Here is a 12,946-nt window from a genome sequence, read left to right as displayed (position 1 = left end):
GCATAGACACATGCGCACCTGTGACAGCATAGACACATGCGCACCTGTGACAGCATAGACACATGCGCACCTGTGACAGCATAGACACATGTGCACCTGTGACAGCATAGACACATGCGCACCTGTGACAGCATACACACATGCGCACCTGTGACAGCATAGACACATACACACCTGTGACAGCATAGACACATGCACACCTGTGACAGCATAGACACATGCACACCTGTGACAGCATAGACACATGCACACCTGTGACAGCATACACACATGCACACCTGTGACAGCATAGACACATGCACACCTGTGACAGCATAGACACATGCACACCTGTGACAGCATACACACATGCACACCTGTGACAGCATAGACACATGCACACCTGTGACAGCATAGACACATGCACACCTGTGACAGCATAGACACATGCACACCTGTGACAGCATAGACACATGCGCACCTGTGACAGCATAGACACATGCGCACCTGTGACAGCATAGACACATGCGCACCTGTGACAGCATAGACACATGTGCACCTGTGACAGCATAGACACATGCGCACCTGTGACAGCATACACACATGCGCACCTGTGACAGCATAGACACATACACACCTGTGACAGCATAGACACATGCACACCTGTGACAGCATAGACACATGCACACCTGTGACAGCATAGACACATGCACACCTGTGACAGCATACACACATGCACACCTGTGACAGCATAGACACATGCACACCTGTGACAGCATAGACACATGCGCACCTGTGACAGCATACACACATGCACACCTGTGACAGCATAGACACATGGGCACCTGTGACAGCATAGACACATGCGCACCTGTGACAGCATAGACACATGCGCACCTGTGACAGCATAGACACATGCACACCTGTGACAGCATAGACACATGCACACCTGTGACAGCATAGACACATGCGCACCTGTGACAGCATAGACACATGCACACCTGTGACAGCATAGACACATGCACATGTGTGACAGCATAGACACATACACACCTGTGACAGCATAGACACATGCACACCTGTGACAGCATAGACACATGCACACCTGTGACAGCATAGACACATGCACACCTGTGACAGCATAGACACATGCGCACCTGTGACAGCATAGACACATGCGCACCTGTGACAGCATAGACACATGCGCACCTGTGACAGCATAGACACATGCGCACCTGTGACAGCATAGACACATGCACACCTGTGACAGCATAGACACATGCACACCTGTGACAGCATAGACACATGCACACCTGTGACAGCATAGACACATGCGCACCTGTGACAGCATAGACACATGCGCACCTGTGACAGCATAGACACATGCGCACCTGTGACAGCATAGACACATTTGCACCTGTGACAGCATAGACACATACACACCTGTGACAGCATAGACACATGCACACCTGTGACAGCATAGACACATGCACACCTGTGACAGCATAGACACATGCACACCTGTGACAGCATAGACACATGCACACCTGTGACAGCATAGACACATGCACACCTGTGACAGCATAGACACATGCACACCTGTGACAGCATAGACACATACACACCTGTGACAGCATAGACACATGCACACCTGTGACAGCATAGACACATGCGCACCTGTGACAGCATAGACACATGCACACCTGTGACAGCATAGACACATGGGCACCTGTGACAGCATAGACACATGCACACCTGTGACAGCATAGACACATGTGCACTCACATGCACTTGTTGTGGATTTAATTTCATTTTACACTAATTTTCCACTGTATAATACAGAATCACTAAGAATTTTGCAAATGTTTAAGGGGAAAATTATTATTTATACTCTTTTAAAAGGTATATGACACTATTATGTCAAGTTGGCAACCAGATTTATCAAACTAAGATTATTTTAACATTTCTCATTTAAATATGAAGCAATTATCCCTCGTCATTTGAATGAAGACTATCTATAGAGAGTGCACTTTTTATATTAAATATAACAATATAATTTTAGAAAAGTATTTTCTTCAGCTGCCTAACTTCATCTTCTAAACCCTGAACCTTAGTGAAAATCTGGTCCCTCTCTTCCTCGCATGTGAGCTGTGTCTCCTCACTTCATCCTAGTAGCCGTCCCTGTTCCTCTCTTACTCCATAGAGTAAATGAAGATACTGAACTCAGGCTCCCTGACTGTACATTACTGAGCCTAATGGAGTGGCTAGAGTGGCTGGTCTGAAGAACCTGTATAAATCATAATCACAAACTAGTCAAGAATCTGTCACCAGTGACACTTGCATGGTCTGTGGCAGATAATCAATTGATTAAAATGTTTTACGTATGAAATATATTCATTAATTTTTTCTAAATCTTGTACTCCATGGGATTTTTGTTTATTATATAATTTCATAGACATCTCCTTAAGTGAATTAGTCAGATTAATTATTACCATACTTTAATCCAAATTGTGGACCCTTAGGACTTTCCTAAGTGTTCAGTGTCCCTATTCCCATATGTAAATCCTGGTTCTTGCTGAGAAAACCCACCTTTGTCCTTAGGCAAAAGATGCCTGAAAAGCTTCAGTGTCCTTTGTACTGAAGAATCAAGTGACTGCTGAGTTTAATTTGTCAGGGTGCTTGCAGTTAATGCTGCTGGCTCGTTTGCTATAACAGTTTACAAATCTTGTGCTTTCTGTGCGTACTTTTATGGCCTGTACGCTGTGTACGCTTCATAGGATCATTCACAGGAGCGTGTTTTGTTCATGGTATCAAGGCTGTAAGAAAACATCTTATTTTGATGCATTGTTTGTGTGTGACTGTATTTTATCAACCAAGAACACACTCTGCACTTCTGACTTTCAGAGTTCTGAAATAGACATTTTTTTGGTTTCTTCACACAGGTAGGCCTTATTCAAAAAGTCCCTTTTAATTTCTTTCTTTCTTTCTTTCTTTCTTTCTTTCTTTCTTTCTTTCTTTCTTTCTTTCTTTCTTTTAATGAGATTGATCAGTTGTTTGTTGTGAGATTGTTTTTCTTTTCCTTGTCCAGTGCTGGAGCTGGAGCCCAGGCTTTCACATGGGAGGCAGATAGTCTACCACTGAGCTGTGTCTCCAGCTCTTTAGTTGGTCAGGAAGACTCGGACCCCACCAGCACAGTGCTTCCCGTCTTTTCATGGCCACCCTCTGTCATCATTATTTGACTCACTTGCATATGTGCAGTTGCTAGTCTCTTGTTTATCCAGCTACCTGCCTGAAAATATAGTATATTGGTAGTTAAAGTTTGATGTACAGAAGAAAGACCTGCTGGCCCTTCCAGGCTTCTGGACAGAAAAGAGGTGGCAAGCAGCAGTGTGAGTCGGAGCAATAGTTAGAGATAGAGTAAAGACAAGTAGAGCGTGTGAAACAAATTCGACCCATGCTTTAGAATGTGTTGTTTATTTGCTAGCCTCTTGGTGCGTACCACAACATACTCGACAGTGCTTACATGTTTGGTAGAAGATGGGTGACTAGGTCCACAGTGGCTCAGCCAAGTCTGTGTGGTTCTGTTATGAGATGACGTTGACTGCTTTAGTGTTCTAAGTCGCTGTGCCTATCCTTGGTACAGGACGTGTAGGGAAGTTTTATAACTAAAAGAGCCCAAAGTGGGGCTCAACAGGATAGTTTTACTGTTGTGTAGAAACTTATGCACATGAAGGAGCTTCACTTCCCTCCTCAATCATGAGTTATGTCGAATTGGTTTATAAGGTTATTATTTCCTCTGATAATGGCTCTGCTGGTTATAAAATTGTCATCTACCTGTGTGGAGATGACAGCAGTGAACATTTTTTATATTTGTAATTTATCACAAACATAATGTCAGAGGATGCAGAATACGGTATTGAGATGGAACCTATGGCCAAGCACTCCTAGCAGCTTATGACGTAGAACCTGATCGTTGTCTGTCCTGTTAACTTTATGCTGTTACAAACCGGTGTTCATAGCTTAGAAAATGTTACTTTCTCCTTAGACTATTCATCTGTTGTATTGACACTTATTTTGGAAGTTCACTTGTGAATACTGTACTTACATTCTTTCCGCCCTTCCTCTTACTTCTCCACCTCCCGTGTTCTCTTCCACTTTCTCTTCTTTTTACATCATTAGTGTTATATACTCATGTATACACGAAGGTGCAACTTGCTGAGACTATTTAATATTGTATATGTCTATGTGTTTAAAGTTGACTTCTTGGGTTTCGATAACCTATTAGGCTAGCAGTCTCCCTCCCGGCAGCTGTTAACAGTCTATAGCTCTTTATCTGGGTCCTTGTGAGATGGTCATGCCACATTCGCATGTCAGCTGCCATCATCACTGTGCATGCCTTGTTTGAGGCAATCATTTTGTGGGATTTTATGGGAGCAATTTCCTTCTCCTGTTGAGAATATACTCTTTTTATTCTTAATTTGTTATTCTTAGTTTCTCTTTGTTTTAGGACACCCTACTTTATGTTTTTTAAAATATCTGTATTATCTTGGAAACTAAAATCAGATAAGTTTAAACATGGCTACTTCTCCATTAGTAGACTGGGTTGGGTTGCACTGATGTCTACGAGCATGAGCTCAAGCTCTGATGTGCAGTATTTTTAAAGCTTGTTCTACATAGGTTTTCCTAAGAGTCTTTGCAGGTAGAGTCTGTAGACTAGGTACATTCACAGCAAGTTTTATGCCAACTTTTATTCATTTGTAAAGAAGCCTACCAAATCATGTGTTTTGTTGATGCTTATTGCTGGAAAATAGTATTCAAAATCTGACCCATAATTTAACAAGAATAAATAATAAAACAATATTTATAAAATATGCTGATATTTAATGTGTATTATTCTTTCTAATCCTTTGAGAACATGTGCCCCTTGCTTAAATCTCCCCAAATTGTGTACTTTTATAGAAATAACAAGTGTGTTCTGGCAAATGTTTCCTCAGCTTTCATGTTAGGAACGCATCTTACTGGAAATTACGTGTATTTATTTGGAGCTTCTCTTGTTTCTTGTTTATGTAGCTGTGAAGAAAGGAGGCAGAAACACTAATAGCAGAAGATATTTGGTGTGGGAGTTATTCTTTATGCTTTTGCTTTCTCTTATTCACTTCAACTTGGTACATACTTCTTACTGAAAGGCATGTGGAGAACTGACACATTAGCACTTTGTCACCGTCTATGACGACACCCTTACAGTAAGATTCTTTCCTTTGTTTATAGAATTTTAGCATCTTGATGATTAGAACCTTTTTCTTTATTTTCAGAATAAAATTGTTCTGTACTGAGTTTTCTTGTGGTGAGGAGAAAAAAATAAAAGCAACCCTAGTTTCTATTACAAATTATCATAAATATTGGAGATGCGGATTTTTCTTAGGTCATTAGCATATCATGCTGCGACCCACACCAGAATGTACCATTAACAAAGCAGCCTTCATGTAATTAATGTAAATAATATGGAACTACAGCTTGAGTTACCCAGTCAGCCTTGGCAAAAAGCATTTGTCATAACGCATCGTCTAAGGAGCTCAGCCTCAATTCAAATTCAACTTCATGGGCTTGCCCCTTTATTTTTTATTTTTTTGCTCATGCTATAAATTTTTGTGAAACACTTATGACTATAAATTTCTTTGGAACACCTACATGGGAGAAGAGAGCAATCCAATAAGCTGAAATTAAAATTTTATTATTTACAGTGCTTCTGCTGGGGAGGACAATTAGTATCTTCAGAGCCCATGGATGCAGATGCTGGGAAGGAGCCGAGGGCTCTCCTGTCCTGTCCTCATCTGCTGCAGCAAATCTAAGGGATGGTCCTGTCGCCATTTGCTGCGATTGCCCTCTGACTCCAAAACACAGAGGAGCATTGTAAATTTTTCATGAAGAGGTTTCAGTCTGTAAAATAGCAAACAGGAATAATGTTTTAAATGCAATCATTGTCAAGTTTGAACAATGTAATTTATCAAGAGAGCAGTTTGTACTATATAATAAGTTTCATATATTAATACAATTTTTCATCTGATGTCAGGCTTCTGATTTATGAATAGCCCATGATCTAAGGTGATCATTGAATTATAATTCACGTAATAAGAAGCCAGGAATAAGACCCTAGAACTGCTACCCTGGATTAGCTTCCATGCCACCAAGCCAATTTACTAAACAACCGTGGGCTAAATGATACAGTTTTTCTAATTCAAAGAAGGCACTCGTTAATTAGATAAAGGCTAAAGCTCTCATTATTTTTAAATGATTTAAGAACGGGTAAAGATCTTACAGCGTATACTGCAGCTCTAATAGTTCTCTGCTTACTGCCTTGTAATAAGAGCATTAAAGACAGATGGGCAAGGCCGATTTAAACCAATTACAGTGTTTCATGAGCACCCGTAGCAATGACTGTCTGTAGGCATCAGATGCTAATACTGAACAGGTTTCAGATGACTAAAGCAGCATTGATTAATGTAATTTGTGAATAATTTCTTTCTTTCTGCTAATTTCAGGAGAAAAATCACAACCCTAGACTGCAGTAGTTCTTGAGACGCTTTGTAGTAGTCAGTAGTGGGTGCACTCCAAGTCTCGGTCAGGCCCGAGGAGAGGGATGCCTTCCATTCCACCTGCACTTGCTGGGTGCTAGGCAGTGGTCTGGCTTCTAGGAAAATCCACAGCCCATGGTGTGTGTCCTGTTAGTATTTGGATTTTGGGGATGGCAAACGAATAATATATTTTGGAAAATCAATTGAACAGTTATCAGCCATTTGTTTAAAAACAAAGAAAATACATTAAAAAGTCCTCATCTGCTTATGTTTGATAAATGACTGCTTGATTCATTTTCCATAGTTTTTGTTTGTTTGAGTTTATACACTCATATGTCATGCAGATGGCAAGTGCCTTTTATGTTACCTTGATATTATCTTTGTTAAGTATTTGTTCTTTCATCCTTTTCTCTACTTCCTACTGCCTTTGTTTTCTTAAAAATAATAGATGTCATGAGCATTTTTGATTAAGCATCCAATTGTCCATGTTTTCTTTCGATTTAAATTTACACTTTTAACCCTCAAATAAACTTTCCTTAAGTACCACAGATGCTCTGAGCTTCAGTTTTGTTTCCTTTCATCCTCCTCTAATTGTTTGCTCCTTTGTTACTGCGGTGCTCTCACAGGGATCTCATGTGGTTTGTAGAAACCATCTCCTTTATACTAGCTTCAAGAATTGTCCTTGTGCTTTAATATAGTTTGGTGGCATTAGCGCCTTAAAGCTGCTGTGTGTCAACTAATCCAGCCTTTGAATGGAGGGGAGCCGTGGTCCTGCTACCCTGCTTTCCACCCAGCCTCCTGCCTCAGTACACCACTGAATGCAGCCTCTGGCTTTCTTCTCACATTTCCCTTTCTTCATTAATACAGATTTTCCTTGGATCTTTCAAAGTTGGGTGCAAACTAGCAGTAAAGATAGGAAGTCAGAAAGGAAGACACAGGTATACCAAAGACTTCAAATCATTGTGCCATTTCATCTTTAAAAACAGCTTTCCTTATATGAACAACAAGATATGTTATGAATGGACCTGAGAATAAGATATTTGTTATAGTAACTCCTGACCTGTTTAATAAGGACTCAAACTGTGTGGTGGAGTTTTTATTGTGCTTTGCAGTATATGGTTATGAAGTGTGGTACATAATAAAGTAAAAGCAATAACATTGATATTTCTGAGGGATCCATCAGAGCTGACCTGCAGCAACATATTTCATCTGGTTTGTCTGCTGTGAATGTTTGAATGTTATTGTTGAAATTACTAGAAACACTATTGTGTCTGTGACTTCTGGATGTTTACCACTGTAAGACGCCTCACCCTCTTTAACTCTCAAGCCCATTCTTACGACAACTTCTTTGTGTTGGTGTCAAGAGACAAATGAAACAGAAAAATGTAGTGTTTTGCAGCAAGGCATTTTAAGCTGAATGTTAACAGGTAACTCTGAGAGGGGATGGGAAAGGATGGATGAATTTTAGATAAATTCAGGTTTTATGTGTGCAAAGTTTTGGTATGTGTTTCACACACACAAAAAATCATTAAGTTAGATTGAGATGGATTTTGTGAGCCATCGGGAAGATAGCTAAAAAGGAACTATCGCGTGTGTGACAGAGCATATTGTTCCAGGCGTACGGCTGTTCGGTGTAGACTGACTTTTGAATCTCTGAAAAGAAAAATTGTTGCTTTGAAACATAACCTCTGTGTGTGTGTCCCTCTTGTCCCTCCGGTTTCCCACATGATGGAGAGGGACTCCGTGCCCTGGTTACCTTCGTGTTTCCCAGCAGCTGTCCAGCCTGGCTCTGAGGAAATGTTTAAGATGCAGTGGTTTACATAAGTTTTTATTAAGGATACCTGGGATCTTTTCCATCAGCAACTTCCAAATAGTGTGGATCTAAGATTTTCAGTAGTGTCTTTCTGTAACTGTTGCCTATTTTTCTGTTAAAGGAAACTGTGTCATTGTTGAGCAGCTGTGCTACCTTCCATAAAAGGCGGGTGTTGTACTTCCTGACAAGTGTACAGTTATTAAGTAACTGAAACATCGTCCAGCGTAACTTAGAACTGGGCTCCACTAGACTGCAGCGCCGTGACCACAGGGCAGTGGGAATGATATTCCTACCTTAGTGTTGCTGTCACTAGATCCTAGTCAGAAGCGTGTAGTCCTTAGTTGCTGGAAGTCTTATGCTTTTACAGATGAGAATTTTCACCAGCAATGCTATTGCTGCTAACGAGTGTGCCAGACTGTATTTTGGACTCAACAGACATCAGTGGGTTGGCTTGATGAGTTTTGGGTTGCTATACTGGAAGCAAAGATGCTAATTGGCAGCAGATATATTTTAAAACACCATTTTACCTCAGTGCTCTGCTTTGATGTGACTGTGAGCAAGCATTGCTGTATCCTTTCTGGGATGGCAGCTGGAAAGATAGTAAGTAATAAAGGAATAGTTTGTATGGCATGCTTTCTTTTAATTTTATAAGTAAAATCATTAGCTTAACTGCCACCACCCGGAAAGCATTTACTCTTCAGTATGTGCCTCTGGAGCCATCAACTGTCCATGCCTATCATGTCCACTAGTTCTCATGTAGCTGAGGATTCTGGGATTGAAAGAGCTGATTGGACCTCCAGCAAGTACGCTGATGTTAATCATCCGGGTGTGCAAGACAGAAAAGCTGATCATTTGAAATTGCACTTTAAACTGAGACAGACTGTCAGTCTGTAGGCATGGTGGGGATGGCCTGCTTATGTAATCAGATACAAAACCTGGGAGGAAGCTGTCAGGCACACTTTTGTTGTGTAAGCAGCTGCAAACTGTGCTTTATCTGACAAGACAGTGTGTAAATCTGTCCATGCAAAAGCCCAAATGTTTAGTTTGTTCCTAGTTACTGTACTAATCTTCTTATTTCTGTCTGCTGCTGCAGTGACATCACTTGGCAGCATGCGCTACAGACAGAGGCACAGATAAGACTCTGCTGTGTCAGTCATTTATCCCTTGATTGACAGGGAGATACAGAAGAATTTATTTGAGGTTTGCTTCAAGCTGAAGGAATAGACAACATGTTTCTGACAGGAATAACTTTATTTAGCTTGGCTATTTTATATCTTGTGTAAATGAATAGATTATATCATGTCTAATATAGCTTCTAAGAATAAATACACTATTATATCAGTAAGCACTGACAATATATATCCTGAGGTAATATTTTATTTAAAATGTATCTTTAAGATATATATATATATATACTTTCATAGTTAAGAGTTATTTTATGGGCTTTTTTATTTGTGTTACATGTCATGCTTTTTTTGTAATTTTAAAAATAAGTTCATTTTTAGTAACATACTGTGAATACTAATGATTTAATAAATGTGGGCAGCTAACCTTTATTTTAAATCTGATTCTTGAAGTTAAATTGCTGTTTTAAGTTCTAATCATAGGTCTTTCATGCCACCAATATAAATATGAAGTTTGTATTTTCATACGTGTGCTTAGTAAGGCTGGAGCACCCTTCCATGATTTAAAGCTTTGTGACTTACTAAGTACTAAGATGAATCACATTATCTTTTATACTTACTGGCTGAGCAGCACAGTTCCAGGGATTTTCTTTAAATTTTCTTTAATACCATTTGGATTCTTTTATATTCTTATTAAGACCTTCATTTTTAATCTGATATCGAGAACTACAAATAATTGTTGGAAATACTTTTTATAATTTTGAGCAAATAAGAAAACCCCTTTCTCTGTGGCATTACTTTAGGATTTACTGGCATGAAGCCTGTCCTGACCTCTCTCAGGGAGTGCTGCTTGTAGAGTAGATGAGATGAAGGTGGCTCTGTAGGGACCTGTGTCTCCAGATGCTGCACTGCACTAATGCCACATCCAGATGTGACTGAGATCTGCCAACTGTTCTCCAAAGAAGCCGGGCAACAAAGATAAGAATAAAGAAAAACGTTAATGTGTTAGGCCTGAAATGCTATTAATCTTTTGGCATAAATGTTTAATTGCAGTCTAGCTATTTTGCCTATAAAATTGTAGTTGTTTTTATTTTGTTTGCCTGGCTACCTAAATTCAAATACACTTATGTGCCACTTCATTAAAATTTATGGTTTTGTTTTACAGTGTTGGTCTTCATATGGTCAACCTTTAGTTGGTTTTGTCTCTATCAAAATCAAACCACCCAAGTTTTCAAGTTGAAAACTTTGAAACATTTGCCTTAAGAGCCGTACATACAATATAAAGATTTTCCTCTTTAGCTTGTTTTCTGTTGCTGTTTCTTGCCCACAATATTAATTCCTAGTCAAATCTATGCTAAAAGTTAGCATTCTGTTGGAGACTTTTCTGCCTGGTAATTAAGGTGTACTAATATTTTTGCTTTTGCTGCTCCCTGGAGGAAATGTTTCTACTTCTCTTTTCACCTGAGCTTTCATTGGAAGCTCTGTTTCCACCACTTCTAACACACATGACTTAGAAGAATGGCAGATGGCAGCCATCCATGCAGATACACTAACTACACAGACTAGAAAGGTCGGCCCTACACGGCAGGCCCAGTGTTCTCTGAGGCAGTTTGCAGCAGCAATCAGGACGCGTTCTTTCTCTCAATGTTTTTAGCTCCGGTCTCTTAAGTTTTTGTGAATGCCATCATATAAGCTGCAGAAGCATTCCCTCCTTATCTTCTGGCTGCATTCACATCATCCCCTTTCTCTTCATCTTGTTGATAATATTTATTTTATGTTAAAATTAAAAGAAAACCACCCAACAGATCATATTGTTGCCATCTTTGCATTAAATATTTTGAGGTGAGAGGATTAAAGTTCAAGGAATTACTTATTCCCAGATAACAGCTGCTGTCTGGCCACTTGCCTGTCTTTTTCCCCTCCCATTTACTTGAGACTTCTTGGTTGAACAATTAAGTGCCTAGTGTGAGGTATTGCTGTAATGTTCCGGTTTGGCATGATTATAGCTTTATATCTGACAGCAGGATTTGCTGGAGTTTGGGGAGTGGTGACGTGTTGTATGTGCTGCAGTTGGGAGGTTAAGCCTGGTCTCACACTTGCTACATTTGCGCTCGCCTCTGAGACACACCCATTCCTTATATGTTGTTACGTGTTTGTGCAAGTGCATGTATGTGTGTATTTGTTTCTTTTATCACTGTTTGGGTTTTGGTAGGGTCCTGCCAGTGATTTGAATGGTTCTTCCTCCTTCTGCTCCTCCCCCCTCCTCCCCCCTCCTCCTCCCTCCTCCTCTTCCTCTCTTTTCTTCCTCCTCTCCTCTCCTTTCTTCCTTCTTCCCTCCTCCTTCCTCCTTCCCCCTCTTCCTTCCTCTTCCTCTTCCACCTTCCTCTTCCTCTTCTCTTCCTCTTCCTCCTCCTCCTCTTTCCTCTGTAGCCTTTGGGAATTTCAGTGGTAGAGTTTCACTGTTGGGGTTACTATGCTTTACTGATGATTGATTTCAAACTCACTGACCAAAGTAGAAACTAGAGCCAAGAGAACAGGCAAGGCATCAAAATCATAACCAAGTTATATTGGTTGCCCAATCAGCTTTTCCTGCTTTTTCCATTGTATAGGGACCCAAAATAGATCAAACATTAAAAATCGCCTGAGCTATTCGGCACCCTTTAGAGAACACACACATATGGCACTGTATATATTGGAAAGTCAATGGTAAAGAGACACAGTTAAAGATATCATTGTCCAGTATCTTAGAACCCCGTGGCAACCTCCACCGGTTTGAGCACTGAGGGCCACACCCTCCAGCACACTGTGCTTAGTCCACATGTTCAGATTCTCTTTTTAGTAAACAGCCTCTGGACTGAGCTGTCACCTTTCTGGCAGAAGTGTAAGACATAGAAGAGTCCCCAATGTCTCTGATGACTTCGATCCCCAGTGTACTTTGCTTGAGTGCCCAGACTCTACTACGGGCTGGTCCCAGGTGTGGGACCCCTTTCCTTAGAGGCCTGACCCTCCTGCTGCTCTCATTTGTCTTTTTACTCTACTTGGGTACAGAAGAATTTTTATTCTCTATGTCAAGTAATTTCTCAGATTTTAAGTCATTTAAATAGAAAAAAGGTTTTTAATAAAAAGCCTTTGTTTGGGTAGTTTTTCATTGTCATTACCTCCAAAGCTGCTTGATTTTTTTTACTTTATTCTTTCCCTGCCTGTAACTGAAAATTTATTTTCTATTGTGAATTTCATCTCAAAGCTTTCAGTTAAATTTGTTTTAATTTTCATACCATTCTACTTATACCTAGTATAAATGTATTTTTTCGTGTGTATCCTTCCAGTTGGCTTTGCTTATGCACTTAATTATACTGGATTTAAATTCAATTTAATATTTTGAATGCTGGAAGGCATACAATAAATGATAATGTTATTCCACGTGGTGCTTTGTTTGAAATGTTGAAGATTTGATAGAT

The 12,946-nt window shown here is 40.1% G+C and overlaps 1 protein-coding gene across 1 annotated transcript in view; it reads left to right on the top strand.

Moving 5' to 3' along the window:
* Znf407 (zinc finger protein 407) overlaps positions 1–12,946 on the top strand; it is a 422,429-nt gene that overhangs the window by 237,809 nt on the left and 171,674 nt on the right. The gene's annotated exons all lie outside the window — the stretch shown is intronic.

Source organism: Acomys russatus, chromosome 20, assembly GCF_903995435.1.
Source record: "Acomys russatus chromosome 20, mAcoRus1.1, whole genome shotgun sequence".
Taxonomy (NCBI): Eukaryota; Metazoa; Chordata; class Mammalia; order Rodentia; family Muridae; genus Acomys; species Acomys russatus.
The sequence above is the reverse complement of the archived record's forward strand: the minus strand, read 5'-3'. Positions and strand labels throughout refer to the sequence as shown.